Raw genomic sequence first — 18,578 nt, forward strand, 5'->3', positions numbered from 1 at the left:
TAGAAGCTTGAATACATAGAAGCAGGAGTCAGCCCTTTTTGCCTGCATCACCATTGAATAAGATCATGACTGACCCCACTTTCTTGTTGGTACTAAATCTTTTTCCTTACTACAGGTTATAACATTTCTATAAGATGCTCCTGAAGTATCTAATCTCCTGGTCACATGGTTCTCATCAGATTGAAGACTGTTTGATGCATTATGAAGTTGCAATTATTTTCATTCCAATTGTATTGTGGGTGGAATTATAGCTCTTGGAAGTGGGCTTTTAGATGTTGAGATTTCTGTGATGAGCTGTAGCAATGCTTCCCAAACTTTTTCTTCTATGACAACCCCATTTTGAGGCTTAAAAATTGTCATGTTCCCCTAGTAAAAGATGGGTGAAAGTGAAGACCTGTGAAAATGGACAGAGGGGAGTTGGCCATGGGATTACTACGGAGCTCACAACCCCAGAAAGTCAGCTTGTGATTTCCAGTTGGAGTCTTGCTCCCTACTTTGGAAGTCCTGTACCAGAATTCTTAGTTGGGGTCTTTTGCATTGAGTATAAGTGAAACTTTGAAAAGGTTGAATAGAATCATGGATTCATACAGCATGGACACAGACCCTTGGGGGGGAAAAAAATGTAAATACTGTCTATGGAATCCATGTATGTTTTGAAATTTTTATATAAATGGAATATTGATTAAAGGAATGACATTTTAAAGTAATGTTTATGATATGGGTAAAATTGTCCCTTAATGCTGGATTACCAAAACTAACTACTTATTGACAAAATATATCAATAACCATTTTTCCTGCAGCAGAAAATTTGTCAAAGTACACCTTAACTGATACTGGTATCTCCCCAAAATTTCAAGATTTGTTCAGTATTGAAATGACAGTGGCTACAGCCACACAAAATCAGCAGCATTTTTCTGTGATCAGTAACTTTTTTGAGGCAATATCTCTAATCTTGTATTCCTTTCAAGTGGCATATCAAGTATAATCTTTGGTCACCAGGGAGGTGCAAATGAGGGATACCATTCGATCCATTGAAATACACCATACGGTTTATACCATCACAGCCTGAAGTATTTATTGAATAATTTCAGTGTTTTCTCCACCACCAACTTAGATATATGTTTAATCCACATATCATTTTAATCACTAGTGTATGAAAAGGTTCTTCATATAAAGCTGAGATTTTATTCATTTAAATTGGTCACTTTGTGTACTATCAATTAGCTTTAGCAGTGTAAATTTTATGGACTATGTCATATTTCAGAGGTTATTTTGAAGTTGCTTTGCAACTAAAAAGCTGAACATTCTTCATTCTTTGTCATAATCCTGAGTTTTCAATAGGCATTCAAAAGAATGGGTACATGGGTGGCAGGTAAAGTTCAATTTGGAGAAATGTGAAGTGGTATCTTTTGACAGAGCAAACTTTGAAAGACGATATAAAATAAGGGGTACAGTTCTAAATAGGGTGCAAAAGCAGAACAACCTGGTGTGTATGTGTGCATAAGTCACTTGAGGTGGCAGGACATGTGGGGGAGTGGTTAATTACAAATGCAATATTTGTGGCTCTATTAATAGGGGCATAGAATACATGAGCAAGGAGATTGAGCTGAACTCGTCTAAGTGACTACCTACACCTCAGATGGAAGGATGTGAAAACTTTAGGGAAAGTGCAGAAGAGTTTCCAAGAATGAGGAAGTCAGTTATAAATATAATTTGGAGAAATTGGGACTTCTCCTATTAGGAGAAGTCGTCTTCAAGGACAAATTTCATAGATTTTTAAAATCATGAGATTGTTGGAAAATATTGGTGAGGTGGAACAGTTCATCTTAGAATTGGACTTGTAGTGAGAGGGCACATATTTAAAAGCGATCTGCAGAAGAAACAAATTTGACGTGCGAAAATTCATTTTCACAAGTAATTAGGGTGGGATTTGAGTCAGGGCATTACAGAAAGCATTATATTATTTAGATCGAATTTGTAGTGTACAGGGAAAACGCATAATGTTATAATGCTCATTTGGGAAGTGGACATGATGAGTCAAATAGTCACCTTCTGCACTGTGACAATTCAGGATCAGTGTCATGACACTTTCTTGAGTATGAATATCTCTTGTCTCAACAAGCAAAATTCTTCAGTGTTTAATGTTGTGTTCTGCTGTTATGTTATAAAATTCTGAACTTTTGTTTTTCAGCAGTGCTTTAATTAGACACTGTTCAAACCCGAGCCTTTCCTTGATTTTAACACTGTTAATCTCATTTGTGAGTTCCTCATATTGTCCTTGTTTTTATCCTAAATATAGTATTTTGAATATGTAAGTTAAGGAACAACATATGCAAATTGAATTTCATGTTCTTAAAATAATAAACTTTCAAAGTGCAATGATAATTCTAAAATGCTTTAAACAGAAAAATAATTTGAAAAACTCTTGAAATTTGCAGATGACATGAAACCTTTAAATGTGGTAAAAGATATCAATAGATTAAGTGAGTGGGCAAAGATGTGGCAAATGGAGTATAAAATGTCAAAATGTGAACTTGTCAGGAAACTTGGAAAAGCATATTGTCTAAATGGCGTGAGATGCAGAGGGATTTGGATATTCTAATGTGTGAATTGCAAAAGGCGTGTACATCTGCATGGAAAATAGTTAGGATTGTCAATAGAATGTCATTTATTGTGAGTGGAATTGTGTACAGTTAGGAAGATTATGCTTCACTTAGGGCACTAGTGAGATAGTATTTGGAGAACTGAACACCATGTTGGTCATCTTTATTTAAGGAAGTCTCTATGTATTGATAGTTCAGGGAAGTTGTGGTTCTGTTCGCTGAACTAGGAATTTGTGTTGCAGACATTTCGTCCCTTGTCTAGGTGACATCCTCAGTGCTTGGGAGCCTCCTGTGAAGCGCTTCTGTGATGTTTCCTCCGGCATTTATAGTGGTTTGAATCTGCCGCTTCTGCTTGTCAGTTCCAGCTGTCTGTTGCAGTGGTCGGTATATTGGGTCCAGGTCAATGTGTTTATTGATTGAATCTGTGGATGAGTGCCATGCCTTTAGGAATTCCCTGGCTGTTCATCAGCACATCAACCTGGACCCAATATATCGACCACTGCAACGGACAGCTGGAACTGACAACCAGAAGCGGCAGATTCAAACCACTACAAATGCCAGAGGAAAGATCACAGAAGTGCTTCACAGGAGGCTCCCAAGCACTGAGGATGTCACCTAGACAGGGGACGAAACGTCTGCAACACAAATTCCCAGCTCGGCGAACAGAACCACAACAATGAGCACCCGAGCTACAAATCTTCTCACAAACCTTTGAGTTCAGGGAAGGTTTACCAGACTAGTACCTGGACTGAATGGCTTTCCTTACAGGGAAGGGTTGGACAGACTCAGCCTGTATTTGCTTAAGATTAGAAGAGTAAGAGGTAACTTGATTGAAATATGTACGTTTGTGAGTGCTCTTGAGGTTAGATGTGGAAAGGATATTTCATTTTATGGCAGAATCAGAATCAGGGTTCACTGTTTAAAAATTAGATTGCTCATTTAAAACATAATGCAAAATATGTTTTCTGAGGGTTGAGTATCTTTGGAGTTCTCTTGCTGAAAATGCAGAATAAGCAGTCTTCAGTTATTTTTAAGGTAGAGGTAGATAGATTCTTTTTTTAAGCAAGGAGGTGAAAGGCTATTAGAGGTAGGCAGGAAAGTGGATTTGAGATTACAATCAGATCAGCTGTGATCTAACTGATTGCAGAAAAAAAGGTTGAGGGGCTGATTGGCCTACTTCTCTTAGTTCATATACTTGTAGAAAATAGAAGTTTCCCAATGGCCAAAGGATAAATTACGAGAGGACTCAGACTTAAGTTAAAGAAGCAGAAATAATAGGCTGAAATTTTGTATAAGTCCACTAGATTTGGAATTTAATATCTGATTCGCTGAATCAGTAGTAATCTTCAAAAGCAATTTGGATAAAGAGAATGAAATTGCAGTTCTTTTTTGGGAGTGGAGTGAGACTAACAATTGCTCTTTAAAAGGGCAGACAGAGTTGATGGACTAAACCATTGTTCTACATTCATAATTGGCAAAACCACACTTTTGTTCTCCTGAGAAATTGTTGTTGGGTTTCAAACTGTTGTAATTGAGTTTTACGCATGGAAAGAAGTTCTTTGGCCTATTATGCCCACAATGGTCATCAAAAATTCATGTATTCTTATCCCCTTTTCTGGGGATCCTGTATTTCTTGTAGTCATTGCTCCCACCAGAATGTTAATTCTAAGGTGTTGAGTCAGCTCTGATAAAGAAAGATGGCTTTCCAGTAACAAAGCTTTGAGTTGGAGGTGATAGTGGTCCCTTAATGTAGTTGCACATTTTTGTGGTAATGTTGATGGGACTGGGTGGTAGCATTGAAATAAGCTTGATAAATTTCTACAGTGCTCCATCTAAGTAGTATATTCTGCAGCCATAGCAGCACAAGTGGTAAATATTTAAAGCAGAGACAGTAATCTCTGAAATTCATATACCCCAGAATAAATTAAGCACTTATTTAGGTATATGCAAATACATCATGAATACGAAAGATGGGGTGAGGGGGAGTGAGGAGACATATTTTGGATCTGGCATGAATGACAGTATTATTCTTGCTTTGTTAATAATTATACAACTGGTTAAGCTTCTGGTGTGGTGGTTCCCAGAAGTTTTGTTGTGTTGTTCAATGTCAAAGGGATGGGATCCACTGCAATGTGGTTGATTTTTTTTTTATTGTCCTCTGGGAAATTAGGGATGAGAGCCAATTGCTGGCTGAATCAACATCTCTCAAATAAATTTTTAAGAATCAATTACTGTCTGGTTTTGTTGATTTTTGTTAAAGCTGGCACTACTCACTTGATTTTCAGAGGAATATTAGATTTTCCTAATAGCTTTGAAGGTCTGAAATAATTACCAGCTTTTTCTGGGAATGTACCATTTAAGAAAGAATTGAATGTTACAGGAGGGGATTCCAGAATGCTCTGAATCAATGAATTCATTTATGTTGTATGATCTTCCTTATCCATAATCATATGCCTTAGACATGTAGGATGCTCATTAAACCAGTTTTATAGAATCATAGTATGGATTCTGTGGAAAGAAGCCATTTGACTCGTCGAGTCTGTCTGAAGAGCGTCCCACCCAGAACCCCACCTACCCACCCCCACCATCCTATCCCTGTAAGCCTGCATTTATAATAGTTAACCCACCTAACCTGCACATCTCTGGATATTACAGGGCAATTTAGCATAGCCTATCCACCTAACCTGCACATGTTTGGATTATGTGGAGGAACTGGAACACCTGGTGAAAAACCCATGCAGACACGGAGAACATGCAAACCTTATGCAGACAGTCACCCAGTGGTGGAATCAAATCTGGGTCCTTTGCTATGTGAGGTAGCAGTGCTAACCACTGAGCCAATGCACCATCCAAAAAGTTTTTGAAGTTTTGTTCAAAATGTTTTCATTTTTAAACTTTACCTTTCAAGTTGCACAATACAAAATTGAACTTTTATTCATTTTGTATATGATACAAATGTCTGTCTTGAGATGCTAGATCTGAGCTAAGAGATGAAATGTGTATGAATATAGTTAAAAGGTGTTGTTATTGAGGGCCTTGCTTGGTTATAGTGGTTGTTAGGCTAGATGCGTCTTTAGATGAATTCCTTTTTGATCAGAACATTGTGTATAGGAATTTCGAGGTCATGTTGCGGCTGTATAGGACATTGGTTAGGCCACTTTTGGAATATTCCGTGCAATTTTGGTCTCCCTCCTATAGGAAAGATGTTGTGAAACTTGAAAGGGTTCAGAAAAGATTTACAAGAATGTTGCCAGTGTTGGAGGGTTTGAGCTATAGGGAGAGGCTGAACAGGCTGGGGCTGTTTTTTTCCTGGAGTGTTGAAGGCTGAGGGGTGATCTTATAGAGGGTATAAAATCATGAGCATAGATAGAGTAAATAGACTTTTTTTTTCTCTGGCTTGGCGGAGTCCAGAACTAGAGGGCATGGGTTTGGGGTGACGGGAAAGATCTAAAGGAGACCTAAGGGGCAACTTTTTCCATGCAGAGGGTGATACATATATGGAATGAGCTGTTGAGTAAGTATAGAGGCTGGTATAATTCTAACATTTATAAGGCATCTGGATGGGTATATGAATAGGAAGGGTTTAGGGGGATATGGGCCAAGTGCTGGCAAAGGGGACAGGATTAGTTTAGGATTTCTGGTCGACATGGACGAGTTGGACCAAGGGTCTGTTTCCGTGCTATACGTCTGACTGAAGACCCCAGTTTTGGTTCCATAAATGTTTCTGAGGTGGAGGCACTTTGCTATGTGATGAAATGGATTTTGCAACACCAAGATGGATGACTCCTTCCTATACTGATATTCCACTTTTCAGTCAAGGTACTGAGTAGTCTATGCATTGATGGTGCAGGATGTGCACTGTCAAGTAACCGATGGCTTTTTCGGTCTGTTGTGATGGTACCTATGCTTCATGGCGACCTTGAGAATATCCTCCTTTTTAACAAAGGAAAAATTATAAGGTCAGAAAACATGCATCCTCCATTTAATCAGTGAAGCCTCTCCTAGCAACCCTAAACTTACATCTGTGGTAAGAGATTTACTGAGGAGTTCTTGGAGCATTTATTACTAATACTATGTTGAGGGTTTTTGGGTGTGGATATTTGGACCCTTTTGGGAGGTTTTAATGCTGTGAGGATTACTGAGGTGGTTTAGTACTTATGTGGATTTTATGGAGGAGGTTAAATTACTGGCGTTTATAAGGAGCTTTAGGTTATCAAGTTGGGGCACTCTTGAGGGCATTTCTGGCTAAGCAGCATTTCACTGATAGGGGTTAGGGAAAGGTACTTGCTAGTGTGCAAAGGGCCACAGAACAACACACTTGGAGGATGCAATCACAGGTTATATTTGTGAGGTCACTTACATCTTCTATAGACTTGGAAAGAGCACTGAAGATCATGCACAGTAAGATTTTTACAGGGGAGGTTGGTTGACACTTACTTGAGTAGTCAATACCAACCATTGAGGACTTCATATCCCTACAGTTACACAGTTAATATCATATGTGCCAAAGCACCAACATCATATGACAGCCAGCATGTCAAACAAAGAGCATTTCTCTGACTCCCTTGGTGACATTCTGTGGAACATTCTAAATTGCAAGAGGCTGTGCACTTTGCATGACTTCACTGCACATTGCACTGAATTAATGTACCTCAGTGTAGTACTGTACAGTTTCCATGCAGATCTACTGTGAATGTGATCTCTATAAGCTAGGGAAAAGAAAAAAGGAAAGTATATACCTCTCTCTTGTCTAATTTCCACAGTGTCAATATTGTGAGCAGAGCATGACCATATAAGGCTTTGGAAAGAATGGGCTATTCAGTAAAGCCCTCCAGTTTCATCTGCCCCTTCCATTGACTGCTGTACAGTTTATTGGCTTCACTGCCAAATTTTCAATGTGATAAATTGAATGAATGCAACACGGCTGTGCTCTAGATCCTATTCAGGCATCCTCATTTCTGTGTTCCTGATGTCTTCCTCCCCTGCTGATAAGGTCATTGCCAGATAGCAAGTTCAACAGGGCATCCCAAAGTGGGGAAAGTGAGGACTGCAGATGTTGGAGATCAGAGCTGAAACTGTGTTGCTGGAAAAGCGTAGCAGGTCAGGCAGCATCCAAGGAGTAGGAGAATCGATGTTTTGGGCATGAGCCCTTCAGGAATGAGGAGAGTGTGCCAAGCAGGCTTAGATAAAAGGTAGGGAGGGGGGACTTAGGGGAGGGGCGTTGGAAATGCGATAGGTGGAAGGCGGTTAAGGTGAGGGTAGAGGGAGGAAGACCTATCGCATTTCCAACGCCCCTCCCCCAAGTCCCTCCTTTGATCTTAGCCTGCTTGGCACACTCTCTTCATTCCTGAAGAAGGGCTCATGCCCAAAACGTCGATTCTCCTGCTCCTTGGATGCTGCCTGACCTGCGCTTTTCCAATACCACGTTTTCATCCCAAAGTGGGGTCCCAAGTTCTAAGGTGCCTGCTGTGGAGCTCTAACAAAAGTTGTAATAGTTGTGCTGTTTTAAATACATTACCCACCTTTTATAACCCTCGCCAATCCATATCCTGATTTTTCACTGAGGGTTCATAATAATTTTCATTCCTTGAAAATTCAGTCACAGTGGAAAAAAACATTTGGGCAACCAGTGTCCACTCTGGTTAATAAAGATCTGATTGCACTTATCCCATTTTCCAACTCTTGGCTCATAGCCATGGAGACTATGATAATACAAATGAATATTTAAATATTCCTTAAATATTACGAGACTTTCTGGGTCAACCACCCTTTTTTTGGCAGAGAATTCCAGACTCAAGGTCATATATTTTGTAAAAATATTCTCAGTGATCCTGTTAGCCTTCTATTTCATTTTAAATCTGTGCTCCCTCTGCTAATGAAAAAGTACCTTTCTATCCACCCTATCTAAGCCCCTCATCATCTTATACACCTCCATCAGCTACCCTCTAAATGTTCACTGCGCCAAGAAAAACAACAGCAGCATATCCAATCTTTCCTCATAGCTCAGATCCTCAGCCCAGGCAGCAACATGGTAAATCTCCTCTGCATCTTATATAATGCAGTCACAACTTCGTATAATGTAACGACTGCCCATAGCTCTACAGTTGTGGCCTTACCATCAGGTTTATACATTTCCTGCATAACTGCCTCCAGTGGTTTTGAATACTATGGCTTGGCTAATAAAGGCAATTATCCCATATGCAACCTAAAGGGATCTGTGTATATGCACACCATGGTCCCTCTAATCTTCATTAGTTTCCAGGGTCCTACCATTGCATCCTACCAGGGTGCAATCCCTTGTCATGTTAGCCCTCCCAATTGCATTAATTTACACTGTTCCAAGTTGAATGTCATTTTCAATACACTGCCCATCTAATCAGTCAATTGATATGCTCCTGATGTTTACAGCTATCCTCTTTACTATTTACCACCTCAGATATTTTTGTGTTACTTGCAAACTTAATCATACCCCTATACTTAAATCATAATGTTTCATGTACACCACCATAGTATGGGCCTTGCCAGTGAGTTAGTGGAACCGCACTAAAAACAGACTTCCAGTCACCGGAACATTGTACTACCGCCACTCCCACCCGTCACCTTTTGCTTCCTGCCTCAGTCAATTTTTCTGTCCAACGGATCCCAAAGATTCTTACTTTCCTTACCAAACTGCCATGAGGGACCTTGCCAAAATCTGTGTAGACCACATCAAATGCATTACTCTCTTAAACATTCCTGGTTTTGTTTTCCAAAACTGATTGCCTGATTAATTTGTTTCCCTCTAAGCGCAAAAAAAATTTGAATCAATTGCTTAAACATGTTGTGACACAGTGCTGGGGCTGGTGAGATGTGAAGCCAAACCTTCTATTCCAGAGGCAGGGACGTTATGATTGTGCTACAAGAGCAGTTATGTTCTGTGCCTTAGCATTTTTCAATAACCTGTCAACCACTGAGGTTAGACTGACTGGCTTGTAATTTCTTGATCTATTCCTTTGTCTTTTCTTAAATAATTGGACATTCGTAGTTAGCTGAAACCTCACCTACGGCCTGAGAGGATTTGAAGATTAATGCCAAGGCCCCTGATGTCTCCTCCATTGCCTCCCTCAAAAGCCTGGGATACATCTAAACCAGACCCTCAGATTTATCCACTTTTAAGGTTGTTAAACTGAGTAGTAGTGCTCCTTCTGTTGATTTATACTGATATTTCATAGTCTTCCACTCTGATGTCATCCTTTTCCATTGTGAAGATTCTCAAGATATTCATAAAAGATGATGCCCACATCTTCTGAGTCTACACAAACCTGACCTCTATGGCTCCCAACGGATCTCTTTATCATTACTTTCTGTGGATATACACTTGCCCTTTTTACATTTTTCCTTTATTCTACCTACCAATACTTTATCATTATCTGAGCTTTCTAATATGCTTTTTAAGTTCCGCCTTGCTCTTCTCCAGGAGCTCTGCCATATTACATAATCATTACAGATAGGAACAGGTTTAGGCCATTCAGTCCTTTGAATCTGCTTTGCTATCCAGAATGATCATGAATGCTCTTCTATCTCAATGCCATATTCTCAGTTTCTCCCTATACACTTTGATGCCTTTAAAAGCCATCTCTCAAGTTTCTTTTTTTTCTTCTTAATCCTAACCTTTATATCCCTTCGCATCCAATTTTCTCTGGGCTTGATCCCACACTTTGCCCATTTGCTTGTTGTATGCATCCTATTGCTCTAATAGTTTCTTTCTATAAGCAATTGCTCCCAGTCCACTTGACGAAATCATATCTTATTAAAGTTTGTCTTTCCACAATTTAGAACTTTTATTCCCAGTCCATTCATTTCTACAACTATTCTAAATCTAACCCAGTAATGATCACTCTTTCCAAAATACAACCATGCTGATGTGTTGTCCATTTGCTTGGGCTAATTTTCAAATGTTAGGTCCCGAACTGCTCCCTCTATATTTGGGCTTTCTCTGTGTTAGTTAAAAAGATTCTGCTGGATGTAACTTAAAAAAAAAATCCCCAGTTAATATTTGGAAAGTTAAAAACTGCTATAAGTTTTCTTATTCTTGCACTTTTCTGAAGAAGGCTTTCCTTTATTGGTCAGAGTATTGAGTACAGGAGTTGGGAGGTCATGTTGCGGCTGTACAGGATATTGATTAGGCCACTGTTGGAATATTGCATGCAATTCTGGTCTCCTTCCTATTGGAAAGATGTTGTGAAACTTGAAAGGGTTCAGAAAAGACTTACAAGGATGTTGCCAGGGTTGGAGGATCTGAACTACAGCGAGAGGCTGACCAGGCTGGGGCTGTTTTCCCTGGAGTGTCGGAGGCTGAGGGGTGACCTTATAGAGGTATACGAAATTATGAGGGGCATGGATAGAATAAATAGGCAAAGTCTTTTCCCTGGGGTTGGGGAGTCCAGAACTAGAGGGCATAGATTTAGGGTGAGAGGGGAAAGATATAAAAGAGACCTAAGGGGACCTTTTTCACGCAAAGGGTGGTACGTGTATGGAATGAACTACCAGAGGATGTGGTGGAGGCTGGTACAATTGCAACATTTAAGAGGCATTTGGATGGGTATATGAATAGGAAAGGTTTGGAGGGATATGGGCCGGGTGCTGGCAGGTGGGACTAGATTGGGTTGGGATATCTGGTCGGCATGGACAGGTTGGACCGAAGGGTCTGTTTCCATGTTGTACATCTCTAAATGTTTGATCTTCTATCTTTCCCTAACTCTTTGGAGCCAGTAGTACACATGCAACAGCCTGTTTGCATTTTGGTTTTTGCTTCTACCTGCATGGTCTGTCTTAATGATTTATTCAAGACATCATCCGTCCTTACTAGTACAATTAATTACTTAATCAATATTGTGACCCTGGTCCTCTTCTATCCCCTTTTGTGTCTTGCCTCAATACTCTATAACCTAGTACATTAAGCTGCTAATCCTGCCTGTCTTTTTGCTGACTTAGTTGTAATATAAAAGTTAAAAATCACCCATCAGGTTACAGTCCAACAGGTTTCTTTGGAAGCTCCAGATTTCAGAGTGCTGCTCCGTCATGAGGTGGTATGAAGGAGCAGCGCTCTGAAAGCTAGTTCTTCCAGATAAACCTGTTGGACTATAACCTGGTGTTGTGATTTTTAACTTTGCATACCCAAGTCCAACACCCGCACCTCCAAATCATTGTTATAATATACTCCTGAGTGCCGATTTCTGCCCACAGCTCCATTTTATTCCTCGGGCTCCTTGCAGTAAAATATATTCCATTTAGCTGTGCTAAACTCACTTCTTTGTTACCGAACCTTTGTGTCCTCTGCTTTCCAGACTCACTTGTGTTTTAACTTCAAATTCCATCTCAGCTTCTCTTCCCTTTGACATCCTTGTCAGAATCTCATCATCCTACCAACGTAATTTAAATCCACCCCAACAGCTTACCTCCCATTCCTCTTCAGATGTAACCCCTTTCATTTCCCTTGAATTGATCTTAATGGCCCAGGAATCCAAAGCCTTCTTTCCTGCCTCATCTATCCAGTCACACATTCATCTGCTCTCTCCTATTCTTATGCACTCTGTGGCACGAGAAGTATACTCGAGACTACTACTTTTGAAGTCATGCTTTTCAATTTTCAACCTACTGTCTATAAAATTCCTGCTTGCAGGATCTCATTTTTCTTCTTTTCATTGGTCCCAACATGGACTGTGACGTTTGCTATTCACCCTTTTCTTTCAGAATGCCATGCAGCCATTCCATGACATCCTTGATGCTAGCACCTGGAAAACAAAATAGCCCCCTAGAGTTATGCCTACTAATGCAGAAATGCCTGTTTACTCCCTTTATTAACAAATTCCTTGCTGCTGTTGCCTTTCCACACTTGTTTCTCTGTCCCTGAGCTGCTGGACCACCTAAATTGCCCCATATGGCTTTGGCTGGCCTTAACAGCGGAACCTTCACTCTTGTTGTTTTCCTAGATGGAAAAATGGTTTGTAAGTGAGTTGCACTTGGGGGGATATCTTCACTGAGTGCTTGTTCCCCTTGGGTCTGTCAGTCACCCATTTTCTCTCTGGAGAAAGTGAGGACTGCAGATGCTGGAGATCAGAGCTGAAAATGTGTTGCTGGAAAAGCGCAGCACGTCAGGCAGCATCCAAAGAGCAGGAGAATCGACGTTTCGGGCATGAGCCCTTCTTCAGGAATTCCTGAAGAAGGGCTCATGCCCGAAACATCGATTCTCTTGCTCTTTGGATGCTGCCTGACGTGCTGCGCTTTTCCAGCAACACATTTTCAACCCATTTTCTCTCTGCCTATATTTCATTAAGCTGCTGGAGGAATGTAAGGTGAAAGGAGAAAGATTTAAATAAGACATGAGGGATAATTTTTTTCTACAGAGCATGGAATGAGCTTCTAGAAGAAGTGGTGGATGTTGTTACAGTTACAACTTCTAAAAGACATTTCGATAAGTACATGAGTAAGAAATGTTTGAAGGGATATAGGCTAAGTGCAGGCAGGTGGGACTATTTTAGTTTGGAATTATGGTTGACACGGATTGGTTGGACTGAAGGGTCTGTTTCTATCCTGTAAACTCTGTGACTTGATGACTGTATAACATATCCTGAAACATGCTATCCACAATCCTCTCAGCTTCGTGAATGACTTGTAGTGTCCCCAGCTGCTGCTCAGCTTTGAAATCCTCCAGCTGGAGTAACCTCCTGCACATTTGATGCACTGGGAGTGTGTAGGATAAACAAATCGTGGGGCAGAGCTCCCCAAATATTTCGGAACTGAAAAAACATGGACCCTTGTTTTTATTTTTCCCTGACTCCTGATTACATTAGGCAAACAAACTGAATACTTAACTCCAGCAAATGAAAACATTTAGTTTTGAAATTCTAACATATTAATTATCTGTATAAAACTTTTAAGCTGCACTTGTGGCTTAAACTTAAGTCAGCATCCATTTGTCACTTGCGAAGGCACAAGTCGATTTTGTTGAAGCAACTTTGCCCACTGTTTCTTTGTGTTTGGCCTCACCAATGTAAAGGAAACTGCTCTCGATGCTCCCTTTTTATTTTGTTGCTGCAGATCCTCAGTCCTATACAAGACTATTCCAGAAATTCTGGGAACTCTCCACTCTCATTTTGTTTGATCTTGCTGCCATAGAATCCCTGCACTGGAGATAGACGTTATTCAGCCTATTGAGTCCACACCAGTGCTGCGAAGAGCATTCCATCGAAACCTAGCCCCCCTCTCCCCATACCCTTATAACCCTTGATTTCCAATGGCTAATCTGCGTATTCTGCACTTCCCTGGATCTTATGGGCAATTTAGCATGGCAAAACCACCTAATCTGCACACGTTTGGCCTGTGGGAGGAAATCACAGAGAATGTGCAAACTCCACATAGTCACCTGAAGCTGGAATCGAACCTGGGTCTGGCATTGTGAAGTAGCAGTGCTAACCACAGCTGTAGTGCTGCCTGTCTCCTCAGTCTGCTGATGTTGCTGTGCTCTTTGCCACACCGAAGTCCAGGTGCAAAGTCTTAAGACAGTCTCTCCCATGTGTATGACCCTGACTATAAATGGCTGTACTGGTCATGGGACAATATGTTACCCTCACCCTGTAAATCCTTTATCTTGGGTCCATGATGTAGAACTTGATACATGTAGACAAAATTGCTACCTTTTTCGTCAGACTTATGAAACATGCTACGCCATTAAGCAGACCCTTAAGACAAAACTGGTTTTAAAGCATGCATTCTCAACACATCGTTTGTATGGCTGTGAAGCATGGATGACTTGCAATTCTCAAGAAAAGGAATTCAAGGTTGACAGGAGTCTTAGCCGTATCCAACATATTTCCTGAAGTTCTGCCCTCATGTCTTCCCCTCCCTACCAGAAAAATAGGTTCTCCCTGTCCTCACTTTCTACCTAACCAGCCTACACATACAAAAGATCATCCTCTGGCATATCCACTATCTGCAGTCGAATGCTATCATCAAACACATGTTCCTCTTTCCTCCATTGTCAGCATTCCTCAGGGACTGCTCCTCCTTGGGCCATTCTTCCATCATTCCTAACACTGCCTCATCCCTCCCATAGTATTTTCTCTTGCATCATGGCAAAGATAACACTTGTTCTTTTACCTCTTCCCTCCTTACTACCTAAGTACCCAAATGTACATTCCAGGTGAAGCTGTGGATACTTGTGTCTCTTTCAATTTAATATACTGTACTTGCTGCTCATAGTGCAGTTTCCTTTACATTGGTGAGGCCAAACACAAACCCAGTGATTGCTTTGTGGAGCACGTCTGTTCTGTCCATAAGCATGACTCGGACTTTCCTGTTGCTTGCCACGTCAATACGCTATCTTGTTCCCGTGGTAACATTTCCATCTTAGACCAATTGCAGTGTTGCAGTGAAGCTCAGCACAAGCCTTGGAAAACAGTACTTTGTTTTCCACTTTAGCACTTTATAGCCTTCAGGACTCAGCATTGAGTTCAGCAACTTCAGAGCATGAACACTGTCTTTCATTTTGATTAGGTGCCCTCATGTGTCATTTGAATTGGTTTGATTAGATTAGATTAGATTAGACTTACAGTGTGGAAACAGGCTCTTCGGCCCAACAAGTCCACACCGACCCGCCGAAGCACAACCCACCCATACCCTTACATTTACCCCTTACCTAACACTACGGGCAATTTAGCATGGCCAATTCACCTGACCCGCACATCTTTGTGACTGTGGGAGGAAACCGGAGCACCCGGAGGAAACCCACGCAGACACGGGGAGAACGTGCAAACTCCACACAGTCTGTTGCCTGAGTCGGGAATTGAACCCGGGTCTCTGGTGCTGTGAGGCAGCAGTGCTAACCACCGTGCCGCCCATAGTTGATCTTTTTTCTATCGTTCACACAATTGCACTTTTATTGCCATTAGCATGCCCTTTGCGTTTTTCTCTGGGCACCCTCACAATCTGTTTTATTCACTCCAACTTCTTCTTTGTCAACAGCATAAAATCATAATTTTTCAGAGCCATTCAGTTCTGAAGAAGTCATTGGATCCATTTCCCTCTCCACAGATGCTATCAGACCTGCTGAGTGCTCCAGCACTTACTCTTCCTATTCAACAAGTTCCATTTTTACTTTCTGATATAATACAAAATTAACTATGTGATGGTACCTTCAAAGGCAGAGTTACCAAATTGGTTAACACTGAACAAATTAAGGTAGCTTGATTGGTCAAGTATTTTTGTAGGGTAAAAGACAGTCACACAGTCCAGGACTTTGTATATGGTGAGATATCTGGAGTCAGAAAATCAGACACTCCAAGTACTACTACTCGGATGCTTGCAAAACATGACATAAAGCCTTAAACATCAATTATGGAAGTAACTGGTTGATGATACAGGAAAATGGTGACACCTTTGCAAGCGCCACCACAATGACCACAGTAGCTACCTCAGTTTGCCAGCAGACACCAATGCTGAAAACAACAGGGCGCAGTGTGACCTTGTAACTCCAGTGTGGTACATTTGGCAGGACGTGCCTCTTGAGAATTGGCTTCTTTGGTCTTCGGTTGAATCTGAAATGAATTCTTCGTTGTGTCCATCACCTGCTGTAGCTGGAAGAATGCCGATAGGATAAGAAAATAAAATAAAGTAAAAGTATACTGCCCATCTAGCCCTTATCAGACCTCATTTCTCTTTACTCCCTCTTGTCATAGGTGCTAAAAAATAGTCTGTTTTACAGGAGTGAATAATTAGCATAGGCCTTTCAAAACAGGAGATTTCATTGGCTTCAGCATTCAATTGGTGTTTTTTGGACAAATAAACAAACTTTGTCTGAAAGACTACGTTGACTGATCTCCCTATTCTCCCTACCAATCCTGTGCTCTCACCCTTTTTCTCCTCTGTTAAATACACTTTAATCTAAATTCAATAGAAGACATGTTTGCCTACTTAACATAGTGCCACTGACAGAAGGTTTTTACAATGAGTTTTAAATTAAATATATACCTTCATCAAATGTAATAATAATTGGATTAGTATCGCAGGTAAGATAAATATGTTTGAATCCTTGCTGGTTTTCAAAACTTTTATAATATTCTTTTATCAATTTTGATTTGGAGCTCTGAACTGGGAACGGTCTACTAAAGGTGACTTTTGGACTGGGTGTAACAGCTTGTGTTAAAAGGAAAACAGATTAAACAAGATCTTGCTTATTTGTAGGCCAGGACTAGAAGTTAATTGAGATAGGTTCCTGATCAAAAGGTTCTGCAGACACTTTGTCACCAGGGAACCACCTTACGTTTAAACAGAGCCAATATTTGTCATTAACAAGGTCAGTAGCTGGGAATTAGCTCCAGCAAGTCTGGAAAAGATATAATACTCAAACCGATGGCAGATGTTGAATGGTAACTGGGACCTCCTGGAGGAGACAATCAGTTTGTCAGGGAGTGGTCAATGTTTGAAATGGGTTTTAGAATTGTTTTTTGTGAGTAAAGAATCTCACTGTTGGTACTAAGGCATGAAAGTTTGAAAGCTACTGGCCTAATTGCCTAATTTTAGCAGCTTGTGGAAGCCTAGAAAATAGAAAACTAAGTCATAAATCTTACTGATTTTTATCTGAGTGAACTGAAAAAGTGACCCTAATCAACATCTTTAGAAAGTCAACCAATTAGTTATGTATGTCTGTGGAATAACACATGTGAAAACACATAAATAAATCTGATCAGTATTGTTATTTTCTTTCATTTATCCCATAATTCTGTCTGTTTGTTTGTCTGTCTGTGTTTTGCATGAATGAGTCTCAATAATGAGTCCACGATGTTGAAAGTAGTACATTGGCATGGATAGAGAATTACTTCATGGGCCAGAAATATCGAGTGATACAAGGATTTCTTTTTCAGGTTGGCGAACCATGACCCAGTGGGGTTCTGTAGGGATCAGTTTTGGGACCACAACTGTTTGCAGAAGGAAGAAGGAAGTGAATGTACTGTAGCCAAATTTGCAGACAACACAACACTAGGTGGAAAGTCAGATTGTGAGAGGTATAGAAGTAGTTTACAGAGAGATATTGATTAAGTAAGTGGGCAAAAAGTTGGCAATGGAGTATAATGTGGGAAAATGAGAAGTTCTTTATTTGGGAGGGAGAATGAAAGATGGAATATTATTAAATGAAGAGAAATTGCAGAAAGTTGCAACCAAAGTAGTTTGGGATACTTGTGCAGGAAACACAGAATGTTAGCACATAGCTGCAGCAGGTAATCAAGAAGGCTAAGGTCATGTTGGCTCTATTTCAGAGGCATTGGAGTATAAGAGTGGGGAAGTCTTACTGCAATGGTACAGGGTTTTGGTGAGACCACATGTGGAGTACTGTGTGCAGTTTTGGTCCCCTTATTTAAGGAAAGATATCATTTCATTGGAGGCAATTCAGGTAAGGTTCACCAGGCTGATACCTGGTATGGAGGGATAGTCTTCTGAGCAAGGGCTAAACAGGTTGGGATTTTAGAAGAATGTAAGTTGATCCCTTTGAAATATGTAGGATTCTGAAGGGGCTTGACAGCGTAATTCTGAGAGGATGTTTCCCATCATGGAGCAGTCTAGGACCAGAGGGCATTGTTTCAGAATAAAGGGGTTCCAATTTAAGACTGAGATGAGGAGGAATTTTTTCACTTAGAAGGTTGTGAGTCTTTGGAATTTCTTGCCACAGAGTGCTGTGGGACCAGAGCTCTTGTGTATTTTTAAAGCTGAGACAGATAAGTTTGATCAGTGGAGAATCAGAGCTCATGGAAAAGGACAGGAAATGGATTTAGATCAGCCATGATGCTGTTGAATGGCAGAGCAGGCTCAAGGGGTGGAATGGCCTACCAGTGTTCCTATTTCTTATGGTCTTGTCGAGTAACAAAGGTTTTTGGGTTTTAGCATGCATTAATTAGCTTATTTTATTGTTTAATTTTGCTCTACTAAAGCTATTGTGTTGCT

At 40.5% G+C, this 18,578-nt stretch overlaps 1 protein-coding gene across 1 annotated transcript in view; it reads left to right on the forward strand.

Moving 5' to 3' along the window:
• fto (FTO alpha-ketoglutarate dependent dioxygenase) overlaps positions 1-18,578 on the forward strand; it is a 412,244-nt gene that overhangs the window by 1,024 nt on the left and 392,642 nt on the right. The gene's annotated exons all lie outside the window — the stretch shown is intronic.

This window comes from Hemiscyllium ocellatum, chromosome 17 (assembly GCF_020745735.1).
Source record: "Hemiscyllium ocellatum isolate sHemOce1 chromosome 17, sHemOce1.pat.X.cur, whole genome shotgun sequence".
In the NCBI taxonomy this organism is placed as follows: Eukaryota; Metazoa; Chordata; class Chondrichthyes; order Orectolobiformes; family Hemiscylliidae; genus Hemiscyllium; species Hemiscyllium ocellatum.